The sequence below is a fragment of the Meleagris gallopavo genome, chromosome Z (assembly GCF_000146605.3).
Source record: "Meleagris gallopavo isolate NT-WF06-2002-E0010 breed Aviagen turkey brand Nicholas breeding stock chromosome Z, Turkey_5.1, whole genome shotgun sequence".
Taxonomy (NCBI): Eukaryota; Metazoa; Chordata; class Aves; order Galliformes; family Phasianidae; genus Meleagris; species Meleagris gallopavo.
The window spans coordinates 27,975,923-27,987,765 of record NC_015041.2 but is presented as its reverse complement, the minus strand read 5'-3'; positions in this window follow the sequence as shown (position 1 = coordinate 27,987,765).

The following is an 11,843-nucleotide window of genomic DNA, read 5'->3' as shown; positions in this document are numbered from 1 at the left end:
TTATGATGTGGAATACTGATAACCAAAAATCATAAAACCATGACACACTCTTACATATATACTACTTTGTTCTTTGCAGTTAACTGCCTACAACAAGACCTTTATGTGCTAGAGGACTTAAATATACTTTAAGGTTCTTGTACTAGCATCTCATCTGACCTTTATATTGCTGTAGGTTGTGGTTCATAAATGGCATTAGAGATAATTTCTGATCTTCCTTCTCCCTTCTGTATTTTAAGTAATTCACATACTTGTAATTTTACACTTCAATTACATGCCGGTAATATGCCTAATGGTCCTAAAGAGTCTGTATACTGATCTTCTGAGGTTTGGGGTCTTTCTCTGTCACAGAACTGCAAAATAGAATAGGTAGAATTTTCTTAGCAATTAACTTCAGAGAAAATGAATATAGTAAAAATCAGCATTTCAAACAGAGGTCCACAATATTTTTCTACTGCTAATTTTGATGTTAACATCCAATGTGAGCACAGAGTTCTGGATTTATAATGTTTAATTGTATAGTGAAAGTTTTCAGAGAATCTTACTTTACCTAAGTATTTAAGTATTGCTTTATAGTAAGTGCTCTAAAGAACTTAAGAAGCATATCTTTCTTCTTTCTCTCTCTCTCAGACATACACACACACACAGACACCATACACACACACAGACAAAAACTAAAAAGTCAAAAATATCAGAGTAAAATTTGAATTTAAAATATTTGATTGTTCTGAAAACAGATGTGTTTATTTGCTTTGTTCTTTTTATGATCAGACATGTTGTGTGTTATTTCTAAATAAATGGTGGCATAAGACAAGCATATGTTGTTCCACATCATGCAATGCAGGTGCTACAGTACACGCTTGCATAATGTGCCACCTGAAAATCAGAGAAGCAGTTTTCTTTAAAAGGATAGATTGTGGAGCCCTAGCTCATGCTGATGAGCACTTAGTGACGCATACAGTTCCATTAAAGACCCTCCTTTCAAGTAAGTGCTAGCTTATGTGAATAAGTTTTTTAGGCCATTTCTGCTTCCAGTGCATTTTGGCATTAGCAGTAACATACTGACTTACGCATTCTTAGAACCTATCTATATACATATGAAAAAAATATGTGGAATGTATTGGCAAGTATGTAGGTTTTAAAATCTGTTTCTCACTACATAATTAATTAGATTTTATCTTCTAAGTGTTATACTCCATACAGATCTGCTGTGACTGTAGAATATGCTTTATAATAGTGCTGAAGTTTGTTGATTTATTGGTCAGTAGGTGCTTTTTTAGTAAATGTTGGAACAGATAACTTATATATGCATATCATATACCAAACAGAGTAGAGTTCAAAGCAAATGTTAACAGTTTCTAATAAAGCAGATTGGTAGTTTTCTGACCTGGAAGAATAACATGGGTTTGGTATTACAAGAAGATTGTACTTCTCCAGACTGTGGATTTTTGTTCTGCTGCCTGTGCTGAACTGTCTTAACTGCACATAAATGACTGTTGCTTACCTTTCTCTATGCCTGATTCTTTCAGAATCTGAGTTTCTAGGATAAGAATCATAAAAAATTTGCTTAGGGCATCATATATTTTCTGTCTGTACAATATCATGGAAATTCTAACAACACTAGTGGAGTTCTTTCTTTCTCTATTCTTTATTCTCTTCCTCCTCCTTCCCCCTTTTTTTTTAATTCTTTTTTTCTCTTTTTTCTTTTTTCTTTTTCTCTTTTCTCTCTCTCTATCTTTCTTTTTTTTTTTCTTTTTTTCCCCCACACTTCCTCTCCTGTCCCTCTTTCCCTTTTCCTTTTCCTTTCTCTTTCTTTTCACATCAGTACTGTGGATAAGCATAGAACTACAGAGAAAAAATTTGCAAATTTAGATTAAACCATTAAGTTAGCTCTTAACTGAGTACATTTGTAAGTACCTCAGTTTTATTATGAACCATTGTTTTGAAAATCACTGCACTGCGGAATGTACAAAATCATCATGGAATGATAACGCTTGTAACTTCTAATAAGGTAAATCACATAACATCTGTATAATATATACTACATAGATAATTCATGTGCATATATATGTAGATACATATCTACAAATAAACATGTTCATTTATATTATACATAAAAGTTACAAAATATAAGTGAACCGTGACTATGAGTTAGGTTGAATCACAAGCAAAGAAGCTAAAATTAGTAACTGCATGCTCATCGCCTAGAATAACATTTTGTTTGTGGGTGATGTGATTAAAAGCAGACACATCCTATACTCATTTTTCATTCTAAATTTTGTTTACTGAATACTTCAGGGGTGTCAACTTCGATATAATATCTGCACTGCATTTGCTTACATCTCAGATGAACAACTATGTCTCCACTTTTTTGGCTTTGAATTTTTCTCACTAAAATCTCACTCTGTGTGTACTCTTTTATCTAAAGGATCATTTAAGTGGTTTGATGTCTTGGTACCTAATGGCACCATATATACTATCCTCCAAAGGAAGTTTGACTGTCTGTGCTATAACCTTTTATTTACTCAGTCTCTAATTACATAGACTTCAAGATGATGTAAGTGAAAAAAAAAAGATCTTGCACAGTTGTTCCAGTGTCTTTCCCTCTTCTTCTCAACACTTTTACAAAGGAAGAGTGACTGTCAGTTGTCCTTTCACTCCTTTCTATTCTGCTGAGTCTTCACCAAAAATTCCATGCATTTTTAATTTTCAGAACTGTTTAAAATCAAAATTTGAAACCCATAAGTATTCTTTATTCAGAACAGTTTGTATTTTTTTCCTATATTATAAATTCAGCTATTCTGTAAGCCTTGAGATAAAAATTCTGCTGCAGCTTGAATATAGCACTACTGTAGGTGTGTGTCACTTTGGGGTGTAGATCCTGATTCTCTGAGTGTCTAGAGTGTATGACATCCTCCATCTGCAACATACATTTAAAACTTCCTATGAAAATCATGGCCTATGAACAAATTGGTGCATATCTTTATTTTGTCCAAATGTGTCATTAGGATGTGACAAAGGAAATCTCTTTTGCGCTTACATTTGAAGTTTTGAAATGTAACCACATTTCCCAGTTTATGTAAAGCCAGAATGTCACCTGTGGTACTGATGATGGTCAGTTCTGTGCCACTCATTGTTCTCCATCTGGTCAAGCTTCACCTTTGCTGTTGCATACACACCAAGACATACACCTTCACTTGTTACAGCTGTTGGCACCAAGGACACACAGATCATGATTTATGGCCCCACCCCATGGCCATATCCACTCCTCCATAGACACACATGTACCAAGGACAGAGCTTCTCACAGAGACAATATCAGTGAGAAGAAAGGATGGACCATGCCAATAAATGTTGGCCATGTCTACACAAACACCCTGATCAGCCCCTGCTCACAGCTTTTCAATACTTTCTGTTCTTTTTCCTCCTATTTTCTAACACTTGTTTCTCCTTAGACCACCTTGTACTAAGTTTGGCTGGGATATTGCCCCTCATTCCCATTGTGTTGCCTTGCAAGTCCTCCATTCTATTTATCAGATTATCAGCATTCTCTGACCTGCTGTTGTTATTCTATGTACCTGTCTTTGTGCAGAAACAACTTTTATCAGATTATCTAGTAAATTAGCCATGATGAACCAAAACCATTCAATCTATATTCCCTCACTGTACAATACTATTTAATTTAAATGCTAAGTGCTTTGTTGTTACTAGCTCAAAATTACATTAGAAAATACTATATTGGAAGTTCTACAGTAAGTTTATATGGCATATAGCTCCATATGGAAAAAGACTGTGCTTGTCATCTATAATTATGATGTTTGGGAATTATGATTACATATATTTCCATATAATTAGTCCTGGTTTTCATCTGGCTGTATAGGAAAGTAATAGATTGATTTTTGAAAAATTTTAGTCTTTAAAAAAATAATAAAAAGTCTACTGCAAATTGAATGTATTCAAATAATTAATAAAAACTGGGTTGAAATTTGAAGTTCATTGAAATCAACAGAAAAATGGATCTTATCTGCAATTATACTTCACAGTTCAATTAAGTTTCTGCTCTATAAGTTTGTTGCTTTAAAGCTCCTCTATTACTATGATATTCTTCTGCAACAATAAAATTAAATTGAAATGAAGCTTATTTAATTCAGGTGAGATTTACTTTCAGATACTCCTTGGTGGGTGGCTAAGATTTACTATCTGATTCCCATGCAAAAATAAGAAACACACATCAAATCCTAAATGACACTCAAACCTCAGCTGATGGCATGATTTATTCCACTCTGACAGCAGTTTGAGGTACTTTCTGGCTATCCTGAGTGACAGCTCCCACAGCTATGCTGGCAGGAGTGTGTGTTATGTATTTCTTCTAAGTTTCTATATGTTGATGCAGACGTTATATCTAGTTCCCCTTCTCTAGCATGTATTTGCAAATGCGCATTTCCCACAGTCTTCTCACTTTCCTTCAATACTTATTCAAACTTCTCAATCCTGTGAAGCTTTGGGTGAGACACCAAAATTCAGGTATTGAGCAACCTGCCTTAGCATCCTCTGTGTTAGTGTGTTTCTATGACAGAAATGAATATATTCAAACTTCATGAATGTAAACATTGTTCTCCCTTGGAATTTAAGATGCAGTTGGCATCTCTTATCTAAATAGTCCGAAAGAACAATTACTCTTTGTGTAAGATGAGTGAAAACTAATTGAAACAAATAGAGAAAAAAAATAAGAAAATACTCTTCTTAAGCTAACTTCTCATTAGATCGCTGTAATGGCACACACAAAACATTTCTAGAGGAGGACAGTTCACACTTAGAAATTTCTCTTAGCAGTTAACTTTTGGGCTTGTGGTTACATTACATGGAAAGAATTTAGTGTATCATATATACATATTTCTTCCTCTCTAATTGTATGATGAGGAATATAAATTTACAAAAATGACTGTTAGAATTAATTCTCGTAAATACCCAATCCAAACTGAGCTCAGTAGCAAATGGACAGGAATTATAAAACATTATTTCTGGAGTGTTCTTCTGTCTTTGTTTGTTTGTTTGTTTTGTCTTTAAACAGTAATTTAGAAGTTTACTGTGCATGCTGTGAAGATAAGACATTTATCATGACAAGAAGATAGATGTGATAAAAACATCAGTAGCAAAAAAGTTATTACATCTTCAGTTAATTCTTCTATAGACCATTAAGTCTAAATGCTGAAAAGAATGATAGATTTAACACAAACATCAGCTTTTCACGTTACCATTTTAGCTGCTTATATTAACTGAGCATTCATGCTAATTATGTTTTCTCCTTCAATAAAGTCTGTAAAAGATATACTCATGAAAATATTTGATGTTGCAACATATTCCTGAGAAAATTTCTTTGAAGCATATGTATGAAAAACACATGTATGAAGAAATGTATGTATGAAAACTATGTAGGAACACTTATCCTAACTCACATAAGCACAGAAATTGTTTTTGTGGCCAAAAGCGGTTGTAGCTGACACAGACCACTTCTTAGTTCCTGACATGAAGAGAAGGCTACACAAAAAATAAAAATAAATCAACTTATCTGAGTTGGATTTTTTAGATGTGTATAGCACCAAAGCTCTCAACAGTTTGTATATGTAATTATGTCAATGCATATGATACTGTGAAAAGTGGTGTGAATTCCAAGTAAATGCCAATTAAGCATAGTTAAGAATTTGTGTTCAGATCTGTGTCAATAACTTTGTGTATTAAACACTTATAAGCCATCCTTTTACCGGATGAAAGGCCATTCATTGGGACATCGCTTTGTTGAAGTTTGTTTCTTCATACTTGAGTATTCCATGCCTTCAGGAAAAAGGCAAAGAAGTATGCAGTGGTTCAGGTTTATTTTGACTGTGGAAATCATCTAATCAGGAGGAATTTGGTATTGGAGTCCTATGTATGCCTTTTCTTATTTGTATGTTATGTACACATACCCAGAAAGTCTCCCCTCTTCTCTGTCTTCAATTAAGATGCTTCAGTTTTTTAAATTTGTCTAGTTTTGATGTGACTATCAGACATTTATGAAATGAGGTGTGTTACACTTTGCTGTAGATGTTCACTGTATCTTGCCATTTCTCATCAATAAATTACATCCTCAGGTTCCTTACTCAAATGATCTTAAGCTAAAAATTATCTATCCTGCCTTCAGCAAACCTTTATCTAAACCTATGCCAGACATCGTGGTATTTGATGCAGATGGTTGTTAAACAATGATAAAAGGGATCACTGCAATTTTATTTTATTAAATTTGTTATTTAATTTAATTTTCATTTATTTCAATTTTATTCTATTTCAATAGAAAATTAGGACTCAAGGAAATGGCATGAATCTGCATCAAGGAAGTTTCAGACTGGAAGTGAGGAACAAGTTTTTCACCAATATGCAGTTTGGGCACTGGAATAGTATCCCCAGGGTAGTGGTTACAGCGCTGTAGCTGCTGGAGTTCAATAAATGTTTGGACAATTTTATCAGAGATAGGGCTTGAATTTTGAGTGGTACTGTACGGAATCAGGAGTTGGATTCAGTGATGACTCTTTAACACTGGATGATGCTGATTCCTAATATGAGACCACAATCAATCATTCACATACAAAGTAATTACCATACCACTTCTCCCACAGTAGCTGCTGACACTTTTGTTGGCAAAAATTGTCTTATCCTATGATCTGCCTTTCTGCAGTGTGTATATATCATTTACTAACCCATACCTGTGAAAGCAAAAAGGGATTAACATGAACATTTCAAATAGTAGATTTTTTGCTAATGATGCCCATTTGGATGAATCAGTACAGGGAGCATTCACACAATCAGCTGAACTAGCTCATCAGAGGCTCTTGAATTGTTTTTAAAAAGAAGTGGCTTTAATAAGGTTTGCATTTTACCCAAATGGTCAATGCAAATTTGGGTCCAGTGGAGAAAGAAAATCAGAGCAGAAAGCATATGGAGCAAAGCTAACCAAGGAATCATGTTTAAACTAGCACCACCCAAAAAAGGATGAAGAGTCTTAGTAATTGGGAACTCCTTGGTGGGAGGCACTGAGGCTCCCATATGCTGCCCAGATAACCTCTCCAGAGAGGTTTGCTGTATGCCAGGAGCACGTGTCAGAGATTTTAGAAGACTCTACTACATCTGATAAAAGTAGAAGATTGCTACCCACTTGTCATTCAAGCAGGGTCTCTGGAGGCTGCAACAAGGTAATTATGGAACATTAAAAGAGACTTTGTATCCCTTGTAAAGATGTTGAAGGATTGGGAGTGCAAGTAGTATTGTCTGTCCTCCCAACAGGTGGCTAGGACCTGGGGAGAAGGAGGAGAACTGATCAGGAAAACTACTGGCTGAGGTCCTGGCATCAGGACCAAAGTTTGGGATACTTTGATCTTGGGCAAGCCTTTCAGAGACAAAGTATGTGGATGTTAGATGGAATTCAATTGAGCAGATGGGGCAAATATGTTCTGGGGAGCAAGCAGGCTGGATTGATTACTGGAGCTTTAAACTAGATTTCATGGGGGAAGGGGATGGAGTTCCTTGCGACAGAGAATGTTGTCATTTTAGGAAACTGCAGGGAAAAAAATTCTTAATTGTCCCTTAGGATCCTCAGAGAAGATAACATCATCAATAGCCAGACAAATCTTCTTGCAACACGCTATGGACATCTGTATCCTCTGCTTCTCTTAAGCCTGTATGTCAATGCATACAGCACAGAAAACAAACAGGACGAACTAGAGATCTGTGTGGTGTCATAGGACCATGATCTCATAGTGATCATGGAGACATGGTGGGGCAGTTCACATGGAATATTGTGGGGGCTGCCTACATTCTCATCAGCAAAGACAGGCTAGTGAGGTGAGGTGGTGGCATTGCTCTTTCTGTGAGAGCAACTAGAATCTATCAAGTTCTACCTGGGGATGAATGATGAACGAATGGAGAGCTTCTGGGTAAGAATTAAACAGGGGGAATAATATAGGTAATTCTGTTGTGGGTGTGTAGTACAGGCCACTTGATCTGGAGGAGGAAGTGGATGAGGCCTTCTACAAAGAGTTGGAAGTAATCTTGTGATCCCAGGTAAGTGGTTCTTCCTACAGGGGTATTTCATCATCTTGATATTTGTTGGATAAGCAACAGTACCAGGCACACATGGTCCCAGAGGTTCCTGTAATGCATTGAAGATAACTTTCTGATTCAGGTGGTGGAAAAACCAAAAAGGAAGGGATGTGCTACTTGACCTGATTTTTACTAACAAGGAAAGTGTGGTCAGGAATGTGAAAGGTGGGAGCAGCCTGGGATGCAGAGATCATGAGATCTCTGTGAAGTGTAGGAAGAAGCAAAACAATAAGTAGGATTGTTACCCTGGTCTTCAGGAGAGTCAATTTCGACATCTTTAAAGACCTACTTGGAGGTAGAACATTAGAAGGTAAAGGGGACCATGAGAGCTGGTTGGCACTTAAACACCACTTCTGAGCTCAAGATCTGTGCGTCTCAAACAGTCAGAAATCAGGTAAAGGTGGTAGGAGGCCTGTGTGGATGAGGAAGGATGTCATGTCATGGATAAACTAAAAGAAGGTGCACAAAATGTAAAAAAAAGGGCCTGTCTACCTGGGAAGAATATATGAGTGTTGTCAGGACCTGCAGGGGTGTAAAAGGAAGACTAAAGCCCTTTAGGAATTAAATCTTGCAAAGTAGATAAAGGATACAAGAAAGATTTTTTTTTCAGTACATCAGCAATAAAGGGAAAACTAGGGAAAATGTTGGTCCCTTAATAAATGAGGTATGCTGGTAACAGGATTCTGAGAAGGCAGGGATTCTAAATGTCTTATTTGCTTCAGTCTTTATTACAAAGACTTCCCCTTGGGAATCCCAGAGGTAAGAGACAGAGTCTGGTGAAAGGAAGACTTCCCATTGATTGAGGAGATAGTCACTGAGCTTCTAGCCAAAATCAACACACACAAATCCATGGGCCCCAATGAGATACTCTCAGATGTGCTGAGGGAGCTGGCAGAGGTGGTTGCTGAACTGCTCTCTATCATCTTTGAAAGATCTCGGCAAATAGGAGAGGTGCCTGAAGATGGGAGGATAGCCAATGTCACTCCAGTCTTCAAAAAGAGCAAGAGGGAGGATCTGGAAACTACAGGCCAGTCAGCCTCACCTCCACCCTTGGAAATGTGATAGAACAACTTGTTCTGGATACCCTCTCCAAGCAATTGGAAGAGAATAAGGTAACCATGAGTAGTAAATATGGCTTCATCAAGAAAAAATCATTCTCAAAGAACCTAGCTTTCTTTGACATCATCACTGGCTAGGTGGTTGGGGAGAGAGCAGAAGATGTTGTGTACTGTGACTTCAACAAGGCATTTGACACCATCTCCTACAAAATCCTTCCTATGAAATTTAGAACCTGTGGGATAGATGAGTGGACAATGAGTTGGACTGAGAACTGTCTGATTGACAGAATTCAGAAGGTTGTCATCAGTGGCACAGAGTCTGCTTGGAGGCCTGAAACTAGCGATGTTCTCACAGGTCACTGCTGTGTTTGATCTTTAAAATCTTCATCAGTAACCTCGATAAAGGTATAGTGACCATCCTCATCAAGCTTGCTGATAATACAAAGCTGTAAGGAGTGGATGACACACTGGAAGTTTATCTACCTTTCAACAAGAGCTAGACAGAGTGGAGAGTTCAGCAGGGAGAAACCTGACAAGTTAACAAGAGCAAATGTAGAGTCTTGCACCTGGAAAAGAATAACCACATGCATCAGTACAGGTTAGGGGATAACCTGCTGAAGAGGAGCTCTGTGGAGAAAAAGCTGTGTTCTGTTGGGCAACAGGTTTGCCATGAGCCAGCAGTATGCTATTGTGGCCAAGAAGATCAGTGGTATCTTAGGGTGGATTAAAAAGTGTGAAGACAGCAGATTGAGAGAGGCGATCCTTCCCCTCTAGTCTGCCCTGGTGAGGCTACAGTTGGAGTCCTGAATCCAGTTGTGGTCTTCCCCATTCAAAAAAGACGGGGATCTCTTAGAAGTAGTACAGCAAAGGGCCACAAAAACGATAATCTGGAGGATTTCCTGTATGAGGAGAGGCTTAGTAAACAGAATTTGTTCTGCCCAGGGAAAAAAAGACTAAGAAGTGATCTGAGTAATGTTTATAAATATATGAAGGGAGGTTGTGTGTAGTGATAGGAAAAAGAGCAATAGCCTAAAACTTGAACATAGAAAGTTCCACACAAACATGTGGAAGAATTTCTTTATGGAAGAGTGATGGAGCATTGTGAGGTATCTTTTTTGACAGAGGAAGTAGAACTTGATGGCCTATTGAGGTCACCTCCAACCCCTGCAATTCTGCAATTCTGTGAAGTGGATGTGGGTACGTAAAGAGAAGAAAAAGGGAAGGGGGTGTTCCAAGAATTGCAAGCTGAAAACTGGGTGTTTTCAGAAGCAATATTCAACTGATGTCATTGTTTGATGATACTATAATAGTCTTGTCTTGTGAACATAAAACACACACTGTACTGCAGCTACTCAAAGATAAAGGAAAGAGATGCTGAAATTTAAAGGAGGAGATTTAAAATATATTTTGTAGTATATATCAGAGGTCTGGAGGCTTGCCAGCATGATTCCCATCTAAAATAAGGGTCACAAGGAAGGTCTGGGCCTATCAGCCTAGCCTCAGTGCCTGGAAAAGATGATCATCTTGAGTGCAATCAGAAGGTATGAGCAGGACAACTGTGGGGTTCAGCCCCAGCCAGCATGAGTTCATGAAAGGCAGATCCTGCTTGACCAACCTGATCATCTTCTGAGATAGAGTGACCCGCCTGATGGAAAGGCTGTTGACATAGTCTACCTAGGCTTCAGCAATACCTTTAACACTGTCTCCTACTGTATTGCCCTGGAGAAGCTGGCAGCCCGTGGCTTGGATATGTAAACTCTTTGCAGGCTGACGAACAGGCTGGATTCGTAGGCCCGGAAAGTGGTAGTGAACGGAATTAAATCCAACTGGCAATTTGTCATGAATGGTGTTTCCAGGAGATCAGTACTGGAGACTGACTATTCAGTATCTTTACTGATGACCTGGATGAGTGCATTGAGTACATATTTGCAGATGACACCAAGTTGGGAGGAAGTGTTGATCTGCTTGCATGTAGGAAGGCCCTACATAGCAATCTGGACATCTGCACAGCTGGTCTGAGGCCAGTGGGATGAAGTTCAACAAGGCCAAGTGCTTTTGCCCACAAAAGCTCCAGGCAGCATTATAGGCTTGAGCAGAGTAACTGGAGGACAATGTAGAATAATTCAATATTAGAAAATATTCTTTAAAACAAGTCAAAAGGGTAAAGCAGAAAACCTTAGACATTAGCTACAGCATGCAGGCTACTTGTGGGTACTCTTCTCAAGGAATAATTGTTTTGTATAGTAGTGAGAAAAAAATGTTGAAACAAACTAGTGAGATTAAAATCTCTGTGACTTAGAGAAAGATACTGAAGGTTTTGTTAAGTAGAAAAAAATATTATTTTAAAAATGATACCTTTTGAGAACAGTTTTGAAGAAATTGAAACATAGACTATACAATCTAACATCATAATCTGATACATAATAGGAAGCATGGTAAAAATAGTAATTTTTTATTAATATTAAAAATTAATTTTATTAATTTAATATTAATCACTGAAATTCAGTTAGTAACAAAACTGTAGTATGTTATTTAATTCTAAGCTATTCTATGCTATTCTAATACTAATCTATTTATCTCCTTCTCTTCTTGCTGCTGCATTTTATTTTTATAAGTATCAGGAAAACGTCCATACATCAAAGTATATTTATTATAA